The 27,650-nt window shown below is 35.3% G+C and overlaps 1 long non-coding RNA gene across 3 annotated transcripts in view; it reads left to right on the top strand.

The window, feature by feature from the left end:
* LOC141375626 (uncharacterized) overlaps nt 1–27,650 on the top strand; it is a 460,251-nt gene that overhangs the window by 221,010 nt on the left and 211,591 nt on the right. For 2 of the 3 annotated variants that reach the window (XR_015497875.1, XR_015497874.1), the window contains exon 3: nt 13,376–13,543. This is a non-coding gene — a long non-coding RNA (uncharacterized LOC141375626). Of the gene's footprint in view, nt 1–13,375; nt 13,544–15,453; nt 15,832–27,650 lie in introns of those variants that run through there. The other variant, XR_015497877.1, reaches the window with a different exon arrangement.

Below are 27,650 nucleotides of genomic sequence, written 5' to 3'. Positions count from 1 at the left end.
GGTACACTGTGGTCATAAAAAATGGACATGGTCAGCAACAATGCTCAGGTAGGCTGTGGCGTTGACACATTGCACAGTTGCTACTAATGGGCCTAAAATGTAGCAAGAAAATATCCCACATACCATTACACCACCACCAGCTTGAACTGTTGATACAAGGCAGGATGGATCCATGCTTTCATGTTGTTGATGCCAATTTTTGATTATCATCCAAATGTCACAGCAGAAATCAAGATGGATCAGACCAGGCAACGTTTTTCCAATCTTTTATTGTCCAATTTTGGTGAGCCTTTGCGAATCGTAGCCTCGGTTTCCTGTTCTTAGCTGACAGGAGTAGTATGCGGTGTGCACTGCTGCTGTAGCCCATCTGCCTCAAGGTTGGACGTGTTGTGCATTCAGAGATGCTCTTCTGCATACCTTGTTTGTAACAACTTATTTGAGTTACTGTTGCCTTTCTATTAGCTTGAACCAGTCTGGTCATTCTCCTCTGACCTCTGGCATCAACAAAGCATTTGTGCCCACAGAACTGCTGCTCAGTTGATATTTTCTCTTTTTCCGACCATTCGCTTTAAACCCTAGAGGTGGTTGTGCATGAAAATCCCAGTAGATCAGCAGTTTCTGAAATTCTCAGACTAGCCTGTGTGGCACCAACAGCCATGCCAAAAGTCACTTAAATCACCTTTCTTCCCCATTCTGATGCTGCAACTGCAGCAGATTGCCTTGACCATGTCTACATGCCTGAATGCATTGAGATGCTCCCATATTATTGGCTGATTAAATATTTGTGTCAAAGCAGTTGGAGCATGTGTACCTAATATAGTGGCCTGTGAGTGTATATGGGAGCAGCAGTCAGTAACATTTGGAAATGAGCAACTGAAAGTCTACACTTTAAAAATAAACACTTGGTTTAAGAAAACTGTTCTCAAGCAAGGAAGAAGAAGCAGTGTTTCACAGGTAAAGGAAAGTGGTCTCTTGGTAGCTGTACTGATGACATTTGTCTGGAGATCCATTTTGTTCTTGTAGGCCATTCGTTTTATCTTCCCTGCTTTAGTTTCAAACAGAATCCCTCGAGTTATTAAGTATTTATTGTTCACTTCTCATTCAGAAATGTGTTTTTTATTTGTGTTTTTTCTACAATAAATGTTATTTAGTGTGTTCCCAAAACATATTTTCAGAATATGAACACACATAAAATGCATAAATATCTTTTCAAAATATATAATCTAGAGACATCTGCCCTAAAGAAATATAGCACAAGTGTTCAATATATTTTTCAGTAAGACTTTTTGCTGAAAAATAAAATATAGCTCTGGCTGTCAAATGTTAGTGGTGTGTCCTTACTCATTGTCATGACTTGATTAAAAATTTAGGGTCGGTGAGATGTAAATTTATTTTAAAGCAGTGTTTTATTCTCATTTAGACCATATGTATATTTAAAATACGATAATATTGAGATTTATTATTACAGGTTAAAATAAATATATATTATTCAAAATATATTTCCACAAATAATTTATTTCTGTGATTTAAAGCTGTATTTTCAGCATCCAGTCTTCAGTGTCACATGATCATTCAGAAATGCTTCTAATATGATAATTGGGTTTTTACGAAGCATTTCTTATGTTACCAATACTACTACTACTACTACTATTACTACTACTTATAATAATAATAATAATAATAACAATAAAAATAATAATAATACATTTTATTTAAGGCGCCTTTTTAAGAAACCCGAGGTCACTGTACAACATACATGCAATTCTAAATTAATTTAAATAACTATAAATTCACAATATAAAAATATAGAGAAGATGATAAAATACAAGGACAAAATGCAAAATGTAGTAATGCAGTTATCAATATGCTATTTTGAACAGGTAAGTTTTTTTGTCTGGATTTAAATAGAGGGAGAGAGTAAAAGTTGCGGATGTCAGGAGGGAGAGTTTGGCAGTAGATCGACTGAAAGCTCTGCTCCCCATTGTGCTGAGATGGACAGAGGGAACAGAGAGGTGGATGGAGGAGGAGGAGGATCTAAGGGAGCGGGATTGAGTGGTGATATGGAGGAGATTAGATAAAAAAGGTTGTGTGAGGTTATTGATGGCCTTGAATGCATGCAGAATAATTTTATATTTGACTCTGGGTTTGATTGGAAGCTAGTACAGATTTTGTAAAATGGGGATGATATGGTGACACGGTGGCGCAGTGGTTAGCACCGTTGCCTCACAGCAAGAAGGGCTTTCTCCATGGTGCTCCAGTTTTTACTCTATAGTCCAATGACATGCGCTAATGTTACATTAGGTTAGCTAAATTGATTGTAGGTTATGTGTGTTCTGATCCGCCCGGTTGGGGGTTAAGCGTTGGGCTTACAACCCACCTCATACAAACTAGATGTTACAAAACACCAACATTTTGCGGCTAATCTAATATATCTACTTCGATATAACTGGCCCTGGGAGTAAGTATGGTGCAAAGCAGGAGTTCAGGTACTGATGCATGCAGGACCAGTTGAAGCTTACTTTGCAATAATAGGGCATGATTAATTTAATTACAAAAATAAATATTTAATATAAGCTAATGATGATTTAAGGGATGCCCTAATCAAGAACAAACGTTACATTTGAAATATGAACCCTAACACAAACAGCAAACATTAAACAACTGAAAAACTAGACCAAAACATGGAGTTTAAATGCACTGGGCTAACAAGATAGTAGGGTAACAAGAGGACAGAGAATATTAGAAACAGTAGCAGCTTATAATTGTGTTTTGTGTTGCAGAAGAAACACAGGCAGTTGAACATGGGAAACAAGTGGGATAAAATAAATACAAAGCATACAAACAAACAACAACAAAAAATAATATAATTACACACCATGCATACAAGACATTTTGTGTAGTCCTTGAGTTGAATGTTTTGCTGAAGGAAAAGGATGACCAAAGGGTGACTAAATGAACAGCGAATTTTAATTTTAGGTGAACTGTCCCTTTAAGGCCCAAATGACATTATGATGAATTGACTTTTATATATATTGACCTGTCTTTATCTTTGTCAAACTTTTTTTATTCTCATTATGTTTATTTTTTTATCTTTTTTTTATCCTTTGTTGATTTTTTTTTATTTCAAAGCCAAAGTTTCTCTTGTTGCCAAGCTATTAAAGTAAAATAATTATTTAAGATTTTAAAGGTGTAACTGTGCTTAAAGTAACCTCTAGAAATGCATGTGTGAATGTTTCAGTTCTAAGACTTTTGATGTCACATTAATGAGCTTTGAGTCCATCCTTTAAGCTGGACACACTTAAAGTCTGTTTGAACTTTGAGTATATGATCATTAACCTTCCGAGCTATGAGATATTTATCTCTTCCAGCATGTCGAAAGCACACTGACCCAGTCTTACCTCTATGCTTTATTCTATCTATCAGAGAGCATTACAGACAACAGAGAAAAGTGAACTACCAGCAGTTATTTATTCGCTTTTACAGGCGACATGTTCTTAAACAGTGCATAGGCGTCCTGCTGGCTTTGAACTTTAATAAGCAGAATGGATTCTCTGGCAGAAGGACTGAGATGTTGGAAGAGGAATTGTGTGATTGTTTGACATTATCAGCAAAAAAAACTCCAGTGCAGATGGGAACGGGGGTTGCATTATAGCAGAAAGGCCAAGAAATGTATTGTATAACCCAAAAGTTAGTTCACCCCAAAATAAAAATTCTGTCATCATTACTCACCCTCAGATTGTGAATTAATTACTTGCATAAGTATACACTGGAAAAAAAAAAAAAAAAAAAAAAAAAAAAAATATATATATATATATATATATATATATATATATATATATATATATATATATATATATATATATATATATATATATATATATGTTAACAGTTTCTGTACTTTGTGATTCACTAGTGTTTTCCATTTGTTTACTAATGTAAATTGCATTGTGCCCTTTGATGTTAAAAATTCAACTGTACTGTTTAACAAAATGTTTTTATATACATGTTAGTAGTTTGAAATAATATTATGTCTAAGAAATACTATAGAGAGAGGAGTAAGACTGTAAAATGACACAAAATGTACTGAATAGGCTATTACAAAGATTTTTATGTAATATACAACACCAACCCAGACAGTGTATCACTTTAAACTATTATTAATGTTAATAAAAGTCACTTTTTTAAACATTTTAAGGTTAAAAGTTGTCAGAAGAAAGATCAAGGGACCAAAAAGCATTCAAAAGCATAAATTAATAGGGAAAAAATAAAAATCACAGTTTAGTTAATAATTGTACCTATAAGTGTTTTTTTCTACTTTGTGCTCACACATATCAGCAGCTTTTTTAAATTAAATACAATCTCATATTGTTTCAATCACATTTACACTGTCAAAAAAGAGAGTCAAATTCATATCAAATTCGATTTTCTGCAAGTGTATATGTGAAGGCTTAAATCCAGAATGCCGTCAGACTTTGTCTCGCAGCACAGAGCACTTATGATAAAGAAATTTCATAATATATGGAATTTAGTTTGGCAGATTATTGCAGAACAGTATCAAACTGAGCCACTGACATCTTGAAATAAACATCAGATCTCTTGGCATAATCCTGCAGCTCTTTGATAAGGAGGTGGAACTTTTCTCTCTCTCTCTGCGCCATCCAATAAGAATCGGGTGGATGCAAAACTTTCTTCCTTTTATTAGGAAGAGAGAAGATGGGATTAATTATTACGCATCAGACTCAGAGCGGACGTTTTCAGTTTATGCGTAGCATAATGAATATACAGAAAAATTTACACAAAAACTTTTAAACCTTCATACCTTTATTCTCTACTTGGCCGCATTTGTTAAATTAAGTATTTTAATTCTTTACTCTGCAAGGCCTTGCATGGCACCTCACTTTTTCTGCATCAGTTTATTTTTGCTCCAGAAGAAGTGATATTGACATCTGCATGATATTGAAAGTAATATGTCTTGTATGTTTTGCCCTCACACATTCAAACTGGTAAAGGAAGCTACTTATTGTGAACTAACGAGGAAGGTCATTATTGTGAATGTAAGTGCATCATCTGCAAGTTGCAAAATCATAGAAGCATATTAAGTGAGATGAGGGACTTGAACCAAATTAAGCTGAATGATGGGACTACTGTAAAGCTTTACATCTGAAACACATCTTCTAACATGGACAACTGAGTTGAACAGATTTGAATCATCGCTGAACTGACTTACTGAACTTTCATAGATGAACAATGCTGCCTGTTGTAGAACTGCTTCAAGGAACTCCACGCAGTTTTTCCAAACTAACATACACTACATTAGACTATTGTATCATATCCATTGTTGAGTTTGCATGATTGTTCAGCTATTTTTATGTTTATTTTTGTGAAACTGCTTTAAAATGATCTGTATTTGTATTTGCACTGTAGAAACAAAAGTGACTTGACTTGATATGGCTTTGAGTTTTACTGAATAATATTTGGATTACCCAATATATTCTTTTTTATATTACTTTTTGAAGAATATTGTTGTATTTATTGATTTTTAATGCATTTGAGATTAACTGATTAAGACTTGAGTGTTTTTAGACATTTAAAGAGGTTTATGTGTCAGCCAAGATTTATTGGAACATTAAGGTGTTTTTATTTCTATTTTAGAAAATAGACATGACTCACTAATCAGCTGTTTTGTTTACATTGGCATCTCTTAGGTGTTAAGAACAAGTGCATCTTTGAGCCTAAACATTTAAATGAATACATACTAATGTAATAAAATACCTAAGTACTGTTAATCACATTACAATCACATTCTCTAAGACTTCTAATCAAATGATACTGGAATTGTTGGCTTGTAACTTGTATGTCTGTAATGGAGGTATCAGTACATTTCTGTAGTATTTTCGTGTATGTTTTTCTGAAAGCCTTTATATCTCTGACTCCTTTCAACCCCATACACTGCAAAATGTTTTCTTACTTGGTGTTTTGTCTAATTTCCAATCCAAATATCTAAAAATTCTTAAGTCAATCTTTTTTTTTTTTTTTTTGACGAGCAAAAAAAAATAATGTCTTGTATTTAGAAATAGTACGTCAAAATTATGAGAGTTTTTCCTTAAAACAAGCTAATATATATATATATATATATATATATATATATATATATATATATATATATATATATATATATATATATATATATATATATATATATCTGCCAATAGGGTAAGAAAAACAAACTAATTTCAAGGTGTAAACAAGATTATTTTGCTCAGCCCATTGGCAGATTATTTAGTTTGTTTTAAGGAAAAACTGTCTTAATCGTATTATTTCTGAAAACAAGATAATATATTATTTAATATATTATATTATATAATATTTCCTTGTCAGGAAAATGCTTGATGATTTAGGAATTTTTAGATATTTGGACTAGAAACAAGAAAAGTAAGAGAGGCATTTTTTATTTGCAGTTTAGGACACAAATAGATTTTTAAATGAAATCTGAGAGATTTCTGTCTCTTCATTGAAATTCTTTTTACCCCAAAAAGTGACACTTCAAAACAATAACAAATAAATAAAAAAGAAATTCTTGCTAACTGAGCAGTTAAATCCAAGTCTTGGATTCTTTTTGCAAAAATATACTTTTTTCACAAATAAAAACTGATAAGTTTACAATGTCCCAGTGAGGTAAATTTTTTGCAATGACAATGTCGGATGTAGTACGTCGGAATTCCATTGATACATTTTACATTCATACTATATAGAACATACTTTCTAACGGCAGAGTAGTACGTTTACATTTAAATGCAGTACCTACTGAGTAGTGGGTTTCGCACGTAGCCCTTGTCTTTGTGAACACTACAACGTGTTTTGCTGGTCTTGTCCTTCTGTGTTTGATCTCTGCTTTGTTTTTTTGTTTTGATACCTTGCTGACTGTTTGCCTTTTTAATGACCACGACTTTGAATTTGCCTGCAAATAAAAAACTAAATGAAATCTGTTGTTAATCATATAAAGCAGTTGTGTCCCATAAGATGGCGAAAAGTGTATTGTAATTTTGTTAAAGGGATAGTTTACCCAAAAAAGAAAATTATACCATCCCATCATTTACTCACATTTGACTCGTTCCAAACCAGATTTTTTTCTACATAACAGAAGATATTTTCAAAAAAAGTTGAAAACAGGTAGCCATTGAAATAGTAGGAAAAACAAATACTCTGAATGTCAATGGTTACAGGTTTTCAGATTTCTTCGAAATATCATATTTTGTGTTCAACAGAAGAAAGAAACTCAAACTAATTACAAGAAGTCAAGTGTGAGGTAAATGCTAGCAGATTGTTCATTTCTGTGCAAATTATCACTTTAAAGCCTCTTGGAAATCTCTTAAAATTCATTGGGTTCCATCTAATCTTTGATCTTTTTCGACAAGTGTCAGACAGATAAATAAACACAGATCATTTGTTTGATGCCAGGGGAGGAAGCAGTAAATCGAGGGTGAGCTTTCTGTTTCCGAGGCACATTATTAGGGTAATAATGGCCTCCTTGTATCTACAGATTTGATGTTCGGCCTTCAGGAAAAGGTCATGTAGTAGCAGTTTAGTGCTGTATTTGGAAACAGCTCGTAGAGGTTATAGCAGTTTATCACAGATATCCAAGAGCACATAGTCAATGGACAGAACACGCTGCCCTTTTCCAAAGCCTTATGATATTACAGAAAATTTCTCTCAAGAGCTCGATCCTCCTCACAAGCGATTTAGCCTCATTTCTACAGACACAATGCCCTTTTGGTGAAGAACTATTCTTATCATCCGCATACTTGTGACTGTGTGGTAGCTTTGTTTTTTTATTTATTTGCGTGTGTTTTTTTGCTGTCCTGAAGTCACATATATCTGCAGAATTGTCTGGTACATTTACAGATGGTGCTTTCAAAAGATTACATTGGCATACAAAATGGTATATAACGCAGAACCTACAGCTCACACATGCATACATTGCGATTTAACTGCCAATCAATCACCTCTGACAGCAGGCTCGACTGGGGAAATGACAGAGAACTAATGTTATTGAATCTGCATGCCAGGAAGAGGCACTGATGCTGTCGGCGTCCTTCAGTGTAAGATATTGCACACTGTAGCTTTTTAGTGTGTATATTCAAATTGGACTAGGGGAAAAGGGTGTAGAAACAAATTTCACTCTGGAATTGCTAAATTTAACAAATATTTAAAGTAATGGCAGGTAGCATATATATATATATATATATATATATATATATATATATATATATATATATATATATATATATATATATATATATACAGTATATATATATATATACAGTATATATGTATATACAGTATATATATATATATATATATATATATATATATATATATATATATATATATATATATATATATATATATATATGATGTGTTATTTGCAGTAGCACAGGAAAGTACAAAAAAAGAGAGTAGTGATTTCCAAGTTTACTTTGACTTGTATTTTTTGCAGACAAAATGAACACAAAAGAATTAAATCTAGTCCTTTAAGAGCAAAGATGGGTCGAGGATCGCCAGAATCATCATTCATTTATAAAAGATATCACCACATGGGTTCAAGACAACTTTGCCAAACCTTTGTTAATTACCTCATTAAGTAGTTACATCCACAAATGCCAATAGAAACTATACTGTGCCAAAAGAAAGCCCTATGTTGACAGTGTCCAGAAGTGCTATTCTGACCAAAGAAGAAAAGGGATCATTCAGACCGTTACCAGAAACAAGTCCAAAAGCCAGGGTCTGTCATGGTATGGAGCTGTGTCAGTGCCCTTGGCGAAGGTAATTTGCATTTCTGTGATGGCACCGTTAACGCTGAAAAGTGCATAGAGAATTTTGGACCACATTTTGGTTGCATGATTCAAGAGAGAGAATGTGTGGCGCAATTTGAAGCCCAAATGCGACGAGAAAGACCCCACATTGCTGCCCACTCTAAGACTTGTTTGCAGAAAGATTGGGACTGTTTATGGGAAATTACACCTGAAACACTTCATCACTTGGTGTCCCTTAATGTCTTTTATGTGTTGTGAAAATGAATGACAACATTACCATGTTTACAATGTTCAAAATGCTTTACTTTTTCAACTTTTTTAAATGTGTTGCAAAAATACGTGTTTATTTTGAAACTATAAAAATTATGAGGAATAAAGTAAATGTTTGTTGTATTGTCTGCAATAAAATACAAGTCAAAGTAAATTTAGAAATCGCTGCTTTCTTTTTTTTATTTGAGTTTCCATACTGACCCAACTTTTGTCTGATTTGATGATCATTTTTTTGATCATACATTAATCAGTTTAAACAGCATATTGATTTTTACACAAATAAAAATAGGGCTGTGGGGAATAGATATTTACATTGATGTGCACTAACACTATAGTCTAAAAGACTCTAGATATGCATAAACCTCTTAAATACACAAATTAAAGCTTCAAATAAATACTGTAAAAAATGTTTATTAATAAGCTTATTCACACTTTTAATACTTAACGTGGGTCATGATTTTGTGAAAATTTGTCTTATCTGTCGCTACATTTACCTTTGCATAATACGTTGTTATCTTATTTCCCACACATTAGTTAGCAAGAGATAAAACTAAGAAAAATGAGTGAGCTCTTGGAACTATGCATTACAATGTAAAGGTCACATACAATGCAGAGACATATTAGTTTAACAATGCTGCTTCCCCAAAGTGATGATGTAAGATATTCCAAGGTAAGAAACTCTATCAAAAGTACGTGCTAACTTCCTTACTAATTAAGAAGAGTGCAGCTCTCATCTTCTCTCTCTCTTTTTCTCTCTCAGTGTAAAATACAGCTCACAGGTAACTTTTTCGAGAGGAAACTGTGAAGATTAATTAGCAAATAATGAGCAAAGGTTCTATTCAGATGTGAAATTGAAATTCTGACGATGAAAGTGTTGGATCTTGTTTCTTTCCATGGATGAAAAAATTATGGTATTGTTATTTATGAAAAATTAGAATTTCTGTAGTATTTACCTGCCATTTAAGTTTGACCCTGATGCTTTGTATATGTACAGTAAGGATTTATCCCAGATAGCAAAAAATTCTGTCCCAAGGAATTCTGTCACAGCAGGCGTTTTTCTGGCGCTGGCATACAGCATGTGGGCCAAACATGGCCTGGGTTTCGCAAAGGTGGCAACGTCTTTAAGGCAGCACACAATACTTGGGCCAGATATCAAATGTAGTATTTTTTTTAATTTGGGCCACATAAGTTTGGCCTATCTTGACCCACTTTTGAATTATATTTAAATTATTTTTGAGTAAAGAAAACAATTCTACCACTCGGGTCGCTTTGAGAAAAAGCTATTCCATAAAGCAAAATGCTTCATGGGTTTATCAAATTCATTGCGATCATGACACACCAACATATCTGGACCAGTTCAAACCCAATTATGGGTTATTAACTTGGCTGACACTTGGCCCAAATATGGTCCATGTTAGGTCCTTGTATGGAAGCCAGACTTGGTCTAATCATGTACCGTAATTCACTGTGGCACGTTGGCCAAACAAAAGCTTGTTGCGTGGGCCAGATCTGGGCCAGAGAAATTTTGCCATTCATCTTACAATAAAGTAAATGTGTTTGTGTGTAATAAAAAATTAAATATTGATGAAAAACCTAATTATTTGTGCACCATGCAGGCCTGTCACCAGCCTATAGAAAGGTGTGGTTCTTTTTTTTTTTTTTTTTTTTTTTTTTTTTCCAAAAGTTGAGCTTTTTGCTGTTATTTTCCTCAATTTCTATTAAATTATGAGGTTCAAATACTGCATTTTATTCTAAATAAAGAAATTCTAATCTTTGCTGCATTAACTTGTCGGATGGGGATCATAACCACACTTTTTGATGCAACAAAAATATTTCCTACAATTTTATAATAGTGTTTACCATACTATTTTACCACAAAGTATTTATTTAGAAATGTGTGTTTAAACTTTAAGTTATTACTATTTTATAAATAATGTTATGATATTAGAATTTTAAATAAAGAAGAAATAAAATAATAAAAAAGGAAAAAAAAATTAAATACAAATTTATTATCATGCATTATTCAAAAATTAAATGAAATAGGACTCTGTTAAAACTTATTAAAAACCAACTAAAAACCATATTAAAAACTGTAGCCTGTAGATAAATAACACACTAGCCAGCTCATTTACTCAGTCAGAATTTGTAAATTTGAGTAATTATAATTTAAATCTGGCTCCAGAATTTCAAAAATTCATAAATGGACAGAATTTCAAAGCACAGCTTTATGCTGGAGGGGGTCTGGTTCGGGGACCACAGGATCTCATCTCTGTTATTGGCTGAAGATGTTCTGTTGTCTTCATCGAACATGGACCTTTAGCATGTACTGGGGTGGTTTGTTGCCGAGTGTGATGCGGGTTTGGATAGGAATCAGCAACTGAGGCCATGCTGCTCCACCGGAAAAAGCTTTTTTGCCATCTCCAGGTTGAAGGAAAGTCTTTACCCCAGGTCAAGGAGTTCAAGTATCTTGAGGTTTTGTTCACGAGTGAGGAAAGGATGAAACGTTATATTGACAGGCGGATCGGTGAGGTAGCAGCAGTAACGCGGTCAATGTACCGGTCCATAGTGGTGAAGAAGGAGCTGAGCAGAAAAGCAAAGCTCTCGATTTACTGTTCAATCTGCGTTCCTACTCTTACCTATGATCATAAGCTTTGGGTCATGACAGAAAGGACAAGATTGACAGAAAGGACAAGATCTCGGATACAAGTGGCCGAAATGAGTTTTCTTCGCAGGGTGGCAGGGCACATCCTTATAGATTAGGTGAGGAGCTTTGTCACCCAGGTGGAGCTCAGAGTAGAGCCGCTGCTTCTCGGCATCTTTCCCGATGCCTCCTGGACTCCTTCTTAGGGTGGTGTTCCAGGCATGTCCCACTGGGAGGAGACCCCTGGAAAGACCCAGGACATAATGGAAGGACTAGGTCTCTTGGCTGGCCTGGGAACACCTTGAGATCCCTCCGGAGAAGCTGGAAGAAATGTCTGGGGGGAGGGAAGTCTGGGGTTCTCTGCTAAGACTGCTGCCCAGGCAACCCGGCCTCGGAAAAGTGGTTGAAAATTAATAAATGAAAATTAAGTCTGTCTTAAAGCCTTCTTCTATTGGTTATTTTCACAATTTATGATGTCATCTTCTTAAAAATGAGGGAAAGGAGCTCATGTAGGTGCCAAATTCTGGACTTTGTCAGTGTGGGGTGGGTTTTTCGAACCACCCGAATCCCCCCTGCCTATGGACCTGCCATGGAAAAATGAGTTGATGCAGCTTTAGTGTTAAATGCATGTGCTGTGGTACTGAGATGATTATATAGACTGTGTAAATAAATGTTGTGCTCCAGCTCTATTTTCTCCATATATTTCTTTCTATTAATTATAAATAACACAAGCAAATCTAAAGTGAACACATTGTGTATTACTGAAAAGCTTTCCCTATTTCCGTCAGTAATAACAAAGCAGATCTGGCGAGACACTAAATGAATAGCTGTTTTCTGCCAAGGTTTTTCGCGTGGTCATTGATTGGCTCCTCAGCCTCTCTGGCCTGACTCTCAGATGTCCAAAAGTCCATTGAATGATTTTGTTCTAGGTCTGAGATGGATCCAAATGGACCAGTGCCATGTCAGGGTGTTTGAATGAGCTTGATGAGGTCCATCGGAAGGGCCCGGAGGGTAACAGTGCACTTAACTGATTAACACCAGCCAGCCACCGTGTCGAGGCATAAGACCCTACCCAGGGTTATTAACAAGAGGTGATTTGCCTGCTCGATATCTCTTTCACATTCCTCCCGTGTGTCATTGCTCACAGTAAAAACCCAAATTGTCCCAGCGTCCTTTCCACTTCATTGCAGATCATTATAAAGTCTGTTAGATGAGGATGCTGTGAACGGGGCCGAAACTGTTGCTACACAAGCCAGAATGTGCATGAACTTCCTTGACGTTTCATCCTTTGATGCCTTTTTTTTTTTTTTTTTTGCTCGCTTTGCCAGTTGCTGTTGCCATGGCCACAGAAAACTTCTTTCATTCGGACTGCTGCTCTACCATTTTGCCAGATGTCAGTTCCTGTAATGAAAGCAGGCAAGATAAATAAAGGAGACATCATTAGCCACTTATTATTGTGCATGGATGTGCTGTTGTGTACTGTATCTGTGGCTCCGGGCTAAAGTGATTAAGCGGTGCGTCTGACAGCTGTACATCATAACAGTAATAGCAGGGGCATCGCGTGTGTTTGGTCAGGACAGCGGGGCCATTGAAAGGATCCATAAAGCGCTCTTTCACTAACTCACTCCCTCTCTCTCTTTCTCTATTCTAGAGATTAAAGACGAGCTGAGAGAGTTGCCAGTCTTCACACACAGAGAGACCTGCAGCTGGACACTTCTTGTGCTCTGATATGAGGACTCATGAGTGATGGCTGTGTGTGTTTCCTACTACCCTGACTGAAAGCCGTTATCATTCAGCTGACATATAGTAAGGCATCCAGGTGAGGAGACCATTGTTCTACCCATTCAAGGCATCATAAGGCTGTTTATAAAAGAGAACTGTTGCGTAGACAGACTTTTGTCTTGCGGCGTAAAGTCTGGTTCGGTTTGTAGTTCATTCTAACTTAGAACTGCCAAGGGCTCAAGGTATGGCAAATTAATATGGCCCATTTAGCCCACACTGGTACATGCTGTAACTGCACCATCTGGCAGTACAAAAAATAGTCTGTATTAATTCAATTTGTTTGATAAAATGAAATAACGTCTTATAAATATAGCTAGATTGTAATTTATATTATATTACATTGCATAACACTTCATGGGGCACTTGTGACCCAGTGGTTAGGGGGTTGGACTTAAACAAGGGTTGCAGGTTCCATTTCATTCCAGGTTCCTGACAGGATTTGAAGGTGAGTGGAGTGAATGAACCGTACTCTCAGAATCAATAGCTGCTCACTGCTCTTGGTGTATGCCAACAGGGTGTGTTTGTGTGTGCTGTCACTATTTACTCAAAATGTGTGTGTAAATTTGGATAGGTCAGAGGCCGAGAACCAATTTCAAGTAAAAAACCAATACCATTATATCATATTATCATATAGAAAAGAAATGAGATTCAGATATAAACTCATCGGCCACTTTATTAGGTACACCTTATTAATACCAGGTTGGACCCTCTTTTGCTATCAGAACTGCTTTAATTCTTTGTGGCAAAAATTCAACAAGGTATTGGAAATATTCCTTTAGAGATTTTGGTCCATATTGACATGATAGCATCACACAAATTTGTGGGCTGCACATCCATGATGCGAATCTCCCGTTCCACCACATCCCAAAAGTGCTCTAGTGCTATGGTCACTGTATAGGCCATTTGAAAACAGTGAACTCACTGTCATGTTTAAGAAACCTGTCTGAGATGGTTTGTGCTTTATGGCATATTATCCTGCTGGAAGTAGCCATCAGAAGACTGTGATCATAAAGGGATGGACATGGTCAGCAATAATACTCAGGTAGGCTTTGACACGATGCTCAATTGGTATTAATAGGCCCGAAAGTGTGCCAAGAAAATATCCCCCACATCATTACACCACCAGCCTGAACCATTAATACTAGGCAGGATGGATCCATGCTTTCATGTTGTTGATGCCAAATTCTAACCCTACCATCTGAATGTTGCAGCAGAAATCGAGACTAATCAGACCAGGCAACAATTTTCCAGTCTTCTATTATCCATTTTTGGTGAGCCTGTTTGAAGTGTAGCCTCAGTTTCAAGTTCTTAGCTGACAGAAGTGGCACCCGGTGTGGTCTTCTGCTGCTGTAACCCATCCACCTCAAGCTTGGACATGTGTTGTGCATTCAGAAATGCTCTTCTGCATACCCCAGTTGTAACAAGTAGTTATTTGAGTTACTGTTGCCTTTCTATCAGATGGAACCAGTCTGGCCATTAAACTCTGACCTCTGGCATCAACAAAGCATTTGTGCCCACAGAACTGCCGCTCACTGGATATTTTCTTTTTTTTGGACCATTTTCTGGAAACCCTAAAGATGGTTGTGTGTGAAAATCCCAGTAAATCAGTAGTTTCTGAAATACTCAGATCGGAGCTTCTGGCACCAACAACCTTGCCACGTTCTAAGCTACTTAAATCACCTTTTTTCTCCATTCTGATGCCCAGTTTGATAAGCAGCAGATCGTTCTGACCATGTCTACTGTACATGCCTCTATGCATTAAATTGCTGGCATGTAATAGGCTGATTAGAAATCTGTGTTAAGAAGCAGTTGGATAGGTGTACCTAATAAAGTGACCAGTGAGTGTACATTTGCATTAATTCTGCCTTCTGTTGCAGAAACCAGACGTGAATCTGTGATACTTCCTTCTCCTCCTTTTCATGCACTTTTGGTTAAATCTTTCCACAGTTTGACGATGAACATAATGTTCCCATCGGATCAAAATAATTCTAACTTGCTTTCATCAGTACACTTCGGAGCTGTTCCCTGTCCACACAACATGGTTAGTTTAGTCTTTTGATTCTTCCTGCTGATGAGAGGTTTGTTCACTGCAGACACAGGGCTTTCAGCTCAAATTATTTTAACTTTGAGACGATGTGTGCTGAGCCACATCCTTACCTTGTTCAGAGCTAAGCTGGAGGGCACTTGCAGCAGTTGTTGAACGAATGGATTGACCATGTTTTTGACAGTGTTTTGGGGCTCTGGAGAAGTTTTGACATGCACTGACATTTGTGTTGTTTTCAGTATCATAAAAACATATTAATGTCTAAAGTGTGAAAACTCTGTAAACAGCACAAGCTGGGCTAAAATAATACCTAACAGAATGTTTGTATGTGTTTGTGTTTTTGAGAAAGAAACGTTTATGCGTGGTTAGTGAAAAACAAAAAATTCACTAAAAGTCACTGAAACAAGGCCGTGAAACACACAGAGAACGTTTGTTCACAAGACTTTTAAGAACTGGATCTTGTAGCCTAGTGTTTTTGCTTCAAAATTATGTGAGAATCATCTTGTTTACTTGCTCACAGAAAACAATATAATGAATTACAATTTCCAAGTCACTTTCTGAGTAAAATTGGTCTATGCGAGAAGGCGTGAACTATCATCCCTATGCAGTGAGTCACACCTGAGAAGACAAAGACCTGCATAATGAGCTGCATAATGAGCCATCAGACAGCTATGTAACTAAGAGTTTCCAGAAAGAATCTGAGAAAAAAATAAGTTTACATATTTTTTGTTTGCAGTTTATTTAAAATGTATTTAACTATCACATAACAAGACACACTTGTGAGAGTCAGTACACTGTATAAAACTCTGTAAACTATATAAACTTACACATAGCAAATCTACTTACATAATCTATATTATTAACTATTATTAACATTTTTGTGAAGTTCACTGGCACAAGTACGAATTTACCTAATAAACTAATGAACCATGCTATAGTAAAGTACTTGACATAATTTGTTTTATTAATTCAGTAGTTGCTGTGGTAATTTAACCACTAGCCTATGGTAATATATATACCATATACTATATACTAGCCTATGGTATACAATATACTAGCCTATGGTAATATATATACCATATATATATATAATATATACCCCCCCCCCCCCCCTTTAAAAACTATTATATATTTGTTGTACTCTCCCATTCATTGTGCTCTAAGTTTCCCCAACTATGATGGATTTTGCTGCTGAAAAAAAGCTGGAAATGTAAAAAGTGTCCATAAGGTTGGTCAGATAAATTAAGGAAATCAATACCAGGTGCCAGATTAATACCAATGACTGGGTGGAATCTGAAAATGTTCTGGAATTTTGGTCTGTGTTTTTTGTTTTAACTCTGTCAATCAAATTTCTACATAGTGATTCAGAATAAAAAAAAATAAATGTTACTCCTATTTAAAGAGCCCCTATTATGCATTATAAAATGTCATATTTTGGTTTCATGGGTCTCCAACAATAGGCTGATATGCACACAGGGTCAAAAAAACACTTGAATTGTCTTATAATACGCATTTATTTTTACCTAATTATCCCAACGACTAATGACAAACAGCAAAACGGCAAAGGATCGCATGCTCACAAACGTATTTAAATCCATAAAAAAAGTGGCAAGAATCACATATCAATGTGGCTTTAGACGTTGATATGTGAACATAAAGAGTTAACCAGATACAGTAGAAGCCGTGTGGAGCGATTAGAAGTAACAAAACACAATTTAATACATATTTTGCATGCTAGAGGAAACAAAGAGGCAACCATTTTAATCGCACTTAGTTTCACTTGTGAAATGGCCATGAACTATGAGCCATAAACTGTGTACTGTCAAGCTCTGACAAAGTCCCATACATCAATAGTCTTTTCTGATCCTTCCTTGAACAAACAGCCAACGAATTCCTCATTGCAGGGTAGATTAATGCATTAATCACCAGAACGTTCGCACAATAATGTTCACTCATCTTCAGTCATGATCAGTCCCATACACACACACTCTGCTAGTTTTTGAAGGGAAAGGCGTGTTCTCGTTTTACCGGATCCAGCGTTTTATATTTGGTATTGTTTCGTGTCAACGTCAATATGAACAGGCAAAAGATCCAGAAGGACAACGAATCATTTAAATGACTGAGTCTAATCTTTTTTTTTTAATCTATATTTTTAAGCATGGTGCACTTTCAGATTTAAACATCAGCTGGATGTTTTCATTGGCTTAGAGCTTTGTTGCACACTGTATGGAAGGTCATTTTCAAAAACTCATAACAGGGGCTCTATAATGTTAGTGACTTTGAAGTTTGGAAAAATGTATGTTGTTCTCTGATTTGATCTCAACTATAAGTAGCATTTTCCATTTTTGTGTAAAATATGCATTTCAGAGTAAGCAAAAAGGCAGTTGTTCTGCATTTTAATGTTGCTTTTCCCCTGAGAGCACATAACATTTGGTATTGTATGCAGCTCTGCTTAACATTGTAAGAAGGATGTATTTGCCCTTGTGAGATTGTTATGGAGAAAACAAAGCTCTATCTTTTCCATTTGATTTCTTTACCATACAGGTATTAGAGAACGCTTCTTTGTGTGCATACACTTTCATGACTGACTGGCCCACTTTGCTTATGTTCTGCTATATATAGAGCTGTAGGGTCCATTCATCACAAGCGGTCAACCCGAGCGTAATCTCACTGGTAATGAAACATCTGGGTTCAGAGGACCACCCCGTGCCACACACACACATTGCATACGCTCTATTCTCAGAACGAGGCAACAATCACCAAGGCCAAGATCATTAGCTCCTCTTTGTCCCTACGGGGCTGGACACAGAGAATAACTTTTCTCTCTCTCTCTCACTCTCGCTTTTCCCCCTCTCACTTTTTGTTTCATTTTTTTTCCTTGGCATCTGCAGATACTTGGTTAAATGAAGACATACAGCCACCAGGTCTGCCTGCCCGTTCAAGGTAACCTCTGCTGTCAGTATGCGTTTACTAATGTTGGCTCTCAGCACTTTTAACAAATAATGTGCCGTGGAGGTAAAGCCTAATACACGAAATGAATTAATTTTCATAAGTCAAATTACTATCGCTGTATGTTACCTCGGGTCCTTGGCTGTGTAGATTACTTAGCTTTTTTTGTCAGTTAAATCAAACATTTTTGCACAAGTATACTTTTTTCCAGGGAGAACAAGAAAAGAATGCTGAAAGAGTAAAAGCATCAGTTTTTAACAAAGTTTAAGAGAATTCTTTTCTGCTCACCAATGATGATCAAAAATTACAGTGCAAAATGGTGATTGGTAATTTATTTTAGTGATTTTATAGCGTCATATAACTCATTGTCACTCAGACTTTCAGAAATTCTTCTAATTTGCTTATTTGCTGCTCAAGAAACATTTCAGATTATTAATAATGTTTTGGTAACACTTTAGTTTAGGCCACAGTTCAAACAATTAACTACTGGCTTAACACCTGCCTATTATTAAGTTATCAACTGTTCATTAATAGTTATAAAGTATGATCTTATTCTGCTTCCCTAATTCTACCCAAAACCTAAACCCAACTTCTACCTTACTAACTATTAATAAACAGCTCATTGGTAGTTTTGTCAAGCTAGTAGTGTTAGTTATTGGTTTGTTAATATATTCAATTGTGAAATAAGTGTTACGACACATTAAATTGACAAAATTTAAAGACTTTATGATTAAAAAGATTTTATTTTTAGAAAAACGCTGTTATTATATATCACAATGTCCAAAAGTGTGAAACTTTTTTCAGCATTGATGTATACGAACCCTTATTTATGATTGTTCACCAATAATAACTAATTATAACAGAGCAGTAAATCAGTATTTACATTTTTTTTGAAGGGTCATTTTAATCAACATGCATTTTCACATTGATGACTTAAAAATCTAAATTTATTGAAAACACTTTCACTTTAAAGGAGGCCAATAATGAAAATCTGAGTATACCAAGGCATAGTAGAATAAACAGATGATCAGTATATTGGGCATATTGTAAGCCTTAGACACCACTGTTTCCTTATTCTAATGTAAATTTGATGAATGTAAAACCCCGGTAGACAACGTGCCAGTCAGAAGACAAAACTAACTGTGATGAGACTCATGGGCCCTGCCCTCCTCATTTGCATGTGTGTCTACTTTAGGTCATTTATCCAGACCTGACGAGCAGCCATGCCATTAAATACGTACAACTCGTATGCAGCTCTGAAATTAAAAAAAAAAAAACCTTTGAGATCATTAATATGCTCACCATTTTCTAGTGATACAACAGTAACTTTCTTCTCTTAGTTCATTTTAAGTCTATATTTCACTTACTATGTATTTAGGACTTTTGTTTTGAAAACACAAGCACCAAATGTTAACTGTGCCCAACGACAGCACAAGGCATGTTTAAACTAACCTTAAGACGCAAAATGCAAGATTTACAGGTTACATATTTATTCATCTTCATACTTAAAAGGCATAAGGTATGTTTAGTTACATCTTTTGTTGGTTTGTAGTGTTTATTATGAGATTTGATGCGTGTGTTTTAACAAACCCTTGTAGGCTGCTTAATCATGTCAAATCACTCAGCTCAACTGTCATATGTTCATGCAGAGGTTGATATTAATTCCTTCCTGTGTTATTTTTTACTGTAGCTTCAAAATACAGCACGATACATCTTAATTACTCTCTTTGTCAAGTTTAATTATAATTTGGCCTTTATCCACAACAGATCTGGTAATCAAAATAGGTTAACGTTACTGTGATTGGTTTATATTTGTCTGTGTTCAGCGTACATCATGCTCTGTGTATGTCTGTAAGAGTGGCACGTCAGAGGCGAGCTCATTACTATTAATGACATAAACCATATATGGTCAATTATGGACCTTCTGATTCTATGGGTGTTTAATGGAGTAAAAAAAGAGCTTATGAAACCATTTCTGGAGATTTTTTTTTTACTTAATGAAGTCATAAACCTACTATGTTGATGTCTAAGAACAATTTAACTTATTAAACCAATGGAGTATATGGCATATTTAAAATAACATTGAATTGCTTTTCAGTTTTTATTGTATTTTATGGCAACTGTCAAACTCTCAACAATCAAATGATTAAAAACACCTCAACTTTGGAAAATTAGTGATTGTTTTATGCAATTTAATTTGAGGAAGAGCATTTGCACCAGACACATGGGATTATCACATTAAAAAGTGATATTTCTCACATGTATGGTGTTATTATTAGTGCTATAGCCGAAAAACCTGACTGAATCGCATATGCTTGCACTCTTTGCGTGCTGATCTCTGCTGTGACAGAGTGTGGAAAACTCCTAGTGTGTGTGAGAGAGGAGGCCTGCACGCATGGTTAAACATGTTAATGAAAGCCAAAAGATGTTCCATAACGGTGCACACACACTTGAACAACAGTTCAGACTCATAAATGTAGTCGGCATGTGAGAAAGGCACAATGCGAGCATGGATGGCTCCTGGATATCATTTGAATGGTTTTCTTTTTTCACTCATGCCCTAATTTCACATGTTCCTCTTTTGTTTTGGTAATCTTCATCATCAAAGTTGTTCACACCGTCATTGACATTATTATGATCATTGACATTATAATTGTCATTATCGTTACCATCATAATCATAATGACTTTTTCCAACACTGTGCGTCCCGTTGATAGATGAGCAAGTTCTGGTGAACAGCAGGTTCTGCAGATGGAAACAATAACTGTTGTGCATTTCCTCAGATATTTTGGGGTTCGGATCTGTCATACTATTTTATAATGTAAAATTCATGCACAGTTTAGAGACATAATAATAGAGATTGCTTATATTATAGAGGCATGCAGACAAGAGAGATAAATTACAGTTATGATGGTGTAAGCTTTATTTTGAATCGTTCAAGGACAATTCGTCACCCTGGAATTTTTAAGGTTCTATCTTCATTCTGAATGATTTTGATATATCGAGCTTCAAAGTTTTTGCACTCTATACAGCAACAGTGTGTGTGTAACATTTGTTTTTTAATAAAAAGTCATCTCATATTTTAAATAAGCATCTCATAATGTAAATAAGTTGTCATTTAATAAGAATATGTCAAGAATTTAAGTTTGACAAAAAGGTTACAATTTGAGTCCTTAAATGGTCTGGCACCACCATGTTTATCAGATGCATGTAACCCCTACATGTATATAATCCTGGTATGGTCATTAAGGTCATCAGATCAGTCTTTTCTTTCTGTATCAAGGACGCGGTGTACCCAAAGGGAGTAATAAGGCTTTCGCTGTTATTTCCCCAAAATTCTGAAACTTGCTTCCAGCTGACATTAGACATGCTCCAACTTTGCTTGTTTTTTAAAAACTTCTGAAATTGCATCTTTGTTATTTAGCACCTGAACCTTTTTAATGTTGAGGGGTGCTACATGGTGTGCAGTGGGTAGTGTTGTTGCTTCACAGCAAGAAGGTCACTGATTCAAGCACTGACTGGGTCAGTTGACATTTCTTTGTGGAGTTTGCATGTTCTCACAGTGTTCACGTCGGTTTCCTCCGGGTGCTTCGGTTTCCCCCACAGTCCAAAGACATAGGTGAATTGAATAAACCAAACTGGCTTTAGTGTATGTGTGTGAATGCAAGAGTGTATGGATGTTTTCCAGTGCTGGGTTGTGTCTGGAATGGCATTAGCTGCATAAAACATATGCTGGATAATTTGGCAGTTCATTCCGCTGTGGCATCCCCTGATTAATAAAGGGACTAAGCCAAAAATAATGAATTAATGATTGTATTCAGCACTTTGGGGCAACATTGTGTTGCTATATAAATAAAATGGTAACACTTTACAATAAGGTTCATTGGTTAATGCATTTACTAACATTATCTAATCATGAACAACACTTGTACAGCATTTATTAATCATAATTGAAGATTTACTAATGCATTATTAACATACTGTACAAGGCCATGCTTATTAACATTAGTTAATACACCATGTTAACATGAACTAACAATGAACTACTGATTTTCATTAACTAACGTTTACTAACATGAACAAATACAGTAGTAAATGTATTGTTCATTGTTTCTTCATGTTAGTAAATGCATTAATTAACATTAACTAATGAACCTTATTGTAAAGTGAGACCAATAAACTACTAGCCAAACTACTACATTTGCATTCGTTAAACAAACAAAACAGTCATTTTTTCACACGAGACAATTTTAGAAAACGTTTGCAATATTGTATTTTATTATATTTGTTGTATAAAACTAATTACTGATAAGCTGTATGTATATACAGTTCAAGTCAGAATTATTAGCCCTCCTGTGAATTTCTTTTAAAATATTTCCCAAATATGTTTAACAGAGATTGGAATTTTTTTTTTTTTTTTACATTATTTCAGATAGCCCCTTGATGTTACTTATTATACTATTTTTTTATAGATTTTCTGTAATAACTATCAATTTAAATTTTATAAAATTAAATATATTGTCAAATATGTATTTACATTTAGTCATTGAGCAGAAACCGCTATACAATATATTGTTGTTACCATTCATTCATTAATTAATTCAATTTCTTTTATGCTTAGTCCTTTTATTAATCAGAGGTTGCCACAGCAGAATGAACCGCCAACTTATCCAGCATATGTTTTATATGCAAACATACACTACGGCCAATTTAGCTTACTCAATTCAACTATAGTGCATGTCTTTGGAATGTGGGGGAAACCAGAACACCCGGAGGAAACCCACGCCAACACGAGGAGAGCATGCACACTCCACACAGAAATGCCTACTGACCCAGCTGGGGTTTAAACAACGGACCTTCTTGCTGTGAGGCAACCTTACTACCCACTGTGCCACCATGCTCCTCTTATAGTAAATGCATTCATCTAATTAATCTGTCAATATTATTAGCCACCCTAACCAATATTTTTTCTGAGTGTCTGCAGAACAAATCATTGTTATACACTGACTTGTCTTATTACCCTAACTCACCTAGTAAACCATTAAGCGGAAATTGAGGGAAAATTTACAGGGGAGCCAATAATTGAGGAGGGCTAATAATACTGACTTCAGCTATATATGTGTGTGTATGTGTGTGCGCACGTGTGTGTCTGTGTATACAGTATAAATAATATAAATATAGCTATTTTTATATATAACATCAACGTATTCACTTGCTGTGTGAACTTTTCATTATTAATGAAATGAATGTACTGTATTTATAATTATTATTAATTTTTAATCTTTCTTTTTCACCATTTAGACAGCGCTGTTTACATATTTTGGCTTGCTGCCCTTGGTGGAAGATTCAATACGCCAATCTAAATGATTTGCTTCCTGGAGACCTAGACTTCTTAATGAATTAGTGCTGTTATTTAATAATCTATTGATGACTTATTCACATGATTCGTTAATAATAAATCCAATTAAAGGTTCATGAAAGAAGTTGCAGTGATGAAGAGATGCCAGCAGAATGGCTGTTTACTGCACACCCTTGTTCGATTTCCTGTGTTCGTGTGACTCTCCAATAGTTTCATAGCACAGAGCTTGTGAAAGCAGAGATGTACAGAAAGCGGAACATGTCATGCGAACAGAACATATAGCAACTAATGCAGTTTCAGTGTTCGCCTTCTCAAAGTCATCATTATTAAGAGCTAACAGGCCCTGGTCTTGTTGAAAGGCAGATTTTTGTTTCACGCTATCATGCATTAAGTATTTGGCTCCTGTAAAAGCAACGTGTCCATTCATTTTTTAAGAGCACTTTACTGAAGAGAGCGCCATCCAGATCAGTGTTTTTTTGCTCCAGGACCCATATTTTACATTGTGCCAGTACCATTAAATACATGTATACACCTCATTTGTTTCGCTCTCCTGACTCCTGCATGATTATATGAGGAGTTGTGGTGGTCGTTCGCATAAGCCCCATCAGAACAGACCTACGGCCCAATTTTGGGTGGCAACCTACCAATTCAGAAGCGCTGATCTAGATCAGGTGAGAGATAGAGAGCAAATACCACATAAGGCTACTTGTTCTGCATTACCCGTCTCTCTCTCTTTTCTCTCACTCCCTGTTTCGTTCCTTTGGGAGGTAATTAGGAAAACCTCAGCTGAGATGCAGCCAAGGCTCAGCACAGCTGCTCAAAACAAGCTCCACTTTTCACAATCTATTGTACATTGATGCAAAGCAAGAAAAGAGAGACACTATGTTTGAAAGATGAATAAACAGACCTCCAAGTGAAGGATTGGTGGGAAATGTGCACTTTAAATCAGTGTTTTTGGACTGAAACCCTCTTCTGTTTGAATTATTTGTCCATTTTAATGAAATAAACAAGGCAATCTGTAACAACATGGCTTTAACAGAAGTACCATTAAAGCAGACCTATTATGGCCCTTTTTACAACATGTAAGATCAGTCTTAGGTGGCTCCAGGATGTGTCTGTGAAGTTTCAGCTAATAATATTTCACAGAATAATTATTATAGCATGTAATGAATGCCCCTTTTTCGGTGGAAGCAAGAATATGTTATTTTTGTGTGAGGCTTTTTAAATGCAAATGAAGTGATTCTTCTTCCTGTCCCCATTTTTAAAAGATAGCGCTAAATTTACAACTTGTGCCTTGTATACTCTGTTAAAGGGCCAGAGTGTAGTTTTAATGCAATGTTTGATACCGAACGCCTTATGAGAGAAAAAAAAAACTCTGCATTTCTTGGTAACTTAGAAGCACTCTGGGTAGCGTCAGAAAGCCGTGTGTGTATAGACTATGCTGTCACAAAATGCGGTGAAAATCTTAAACGAAGGTAACAGTTTGATTAAAGTGTTTGCATTCAGAGAGCTGCATTTACAGCGGATCTTTCAGTGCATAATATTGTAGTGATATTAACGTACTGTCAACTTAGTGACTAAATCACTTTGACTAAGGTATGTCTTTAAAAACATAAGAGAGTATTGCTGAGGATACAAACTAACTTTAGCTTTGAATAAACATAAAGGAAGAACATTGATCACACACTTGCCAAAGCTGTAGAGACAGTACAATCAATACAAACTAGAACCGCATCTTTATTTTATTTTTTTTTTTAAAGAAGATGAGAGCCAAATCCATATTTCACCATTTCCAGATATAAAAAGCCCTCGGGAAAAAAAAATGTTCCTTACCAACGTATTTTGTCATGTGTTAGCAGAACACTGTATTACACTTGTGAGTCCAGCTGCGCTCTCATAGCAGGGAATTGAAAACAAAACCTTTGTTGCAGCACATTCATCAAAGGCAACACTGATGACCCATGTGTTCAAATAATTCTTCTTTTTCCACTTGTTTTAATTACGGTTGGCAACACAACGTGGCGTCTCTCTGCAGTCTTAACACAGTAACAGGTAAAAACAGTCTTCGAAGCTATCATGCATATGACCCTGTCTTCTTCTTTCCATAACAAAGAACCTTTCTACAATGAGCTCAAGCACACAAACATAAGTTCATATATTTGATTGTTACGGGTTTAAATTACTAACGAATAAAACAAACTTAGAAAACATTATAATTCATTCAATAGCTGCTGTACATGGTGTGTGCAAAGTAACACATTTATAAAAGTTGCTTGCTGTGATGCTCAGGGTCGATCAATCAACCCTTCATACAAAAAGCATACAAATCAGATATCCAAAATACAAATTCTGAGTTGCCTGGAATGCAGTAATAGAGTGCATTAATGCTTAGCAGTGCTGCTTCTAGAAGTATTTTTCTTTAACAATAACTTGAGGATTTATTGTTAAAGCTCTTGTTGTTTTATTATTATTATTATTATTATTTATTATCATTATTATTTTTATTATTATTACCAGCATATTATAGTTATCACGTTATTAATAATCCATCATACTGTTAGTTAAATTATTCTTTTTAATATTATTCTTTTTTGAGGGGTTGTATAATTCGTAATTATCATTATTATAGTATAGTATATGTTATTTTTACTTGTATTTTTTAAATGATTTATTATTTATTTATTAGTATTTTTTTCTTTTCTACTTACTGCTATTATTATTATTATTATTATTATTATTATTATTATTGTTATTATTATTATTGTTATTATTATTATTTGTCCTCTCCCTGATTTCCCAACCTCCCTTCACCTCGTCACTTTTATCATTAATGGTATTAATTTTACTTTTCTTATCATCATTATTATTACTGTTTTTGCTTGTCTTCCTGTTATCTCCTCATTATCATTATTATAGGTATTTATACCATTGTCATTATAAAGTTTGCCGTAGTTGTTTTAGTAATGGTAGTCATTCTAGTAGTATCGATTGTAGTTGCGATTATTGAAGTAGTTGTAGTAGTAGTTGATGTCGTTGGTGTAGTGGTATCAGAAGTAGTAAAGGTGTTGTTGTTGTAGTAGTAGTTATAGTAGTAGTAGTTGTTTTTGGTGTAGTGGTATCAGTAGTAGATGCTGTAGATGTAGATGTTGTAGTAGCAGGGATTGGGGTAGTAGTAGACGTTGTTGTAGTAGTACTAGTTGTAGCTGACACTGTAGTTGGATCAGTAGTAGTAGTCATTGTTGTAATAGTATCAGTATTAGTAGACATAGTAGTAGTAGTCGTGGTTGTGACTGTAGTAGCAGGTGTAGTAGTTGTAATATTAGTAATTTTCTGTAGTAGTAGTTGGTGAAGTACTTGTGATTTATTATTGTTGTTGTCAGTTATTATTACTGTTGTCCTTTCTTTCTTTTTACTGGCATTATTACTATCATACATTACTAAGCATTGTTGTTACTTCTTACCACTGACTGATTTCTTTCTATCTGTTTTATTTTTATCTGTGATATTTGCTTCAATTGTTTACTGTTATTGTCCCTTATGTATGTACTCTGACCTGTCCACCAAGTTACCTTTACATGCACGCACGCACGCACGCACACACGCACCTACCTACCAGTACCTGACTATATTGTTGTCCTTTTTGTTTTGTTTTGTTCTTTGTTTTTTGTTTTTCTTTTGTTGTTTTTGTTGATGTTTCTTTGTATTTGTATGATCCCAATTTGTGTTCCTTTTTACATATTCTTAAAAAAAAAAGTTTTTTTCTTTGATTTCAACTAAAGGCATTCAAAAAAG

This window comes from Danio rerio, chromosome 8 (assembly GCF_052040795.2).
Source record: "Danio rerio strain M-AB ecotype USA chromosome 8, GRCz13ab, whole genome shotgun sequence".
NCBI lineage: Eukaryota > Metazoa > Chordata > Actinopteri > Cypriniformes > Danionidae > Danio > Danio rerio.
Note: the sequence above shows the minus strand (reverse complement) of the source record. Positions and strands in the feature narration are given on the sequence as shown.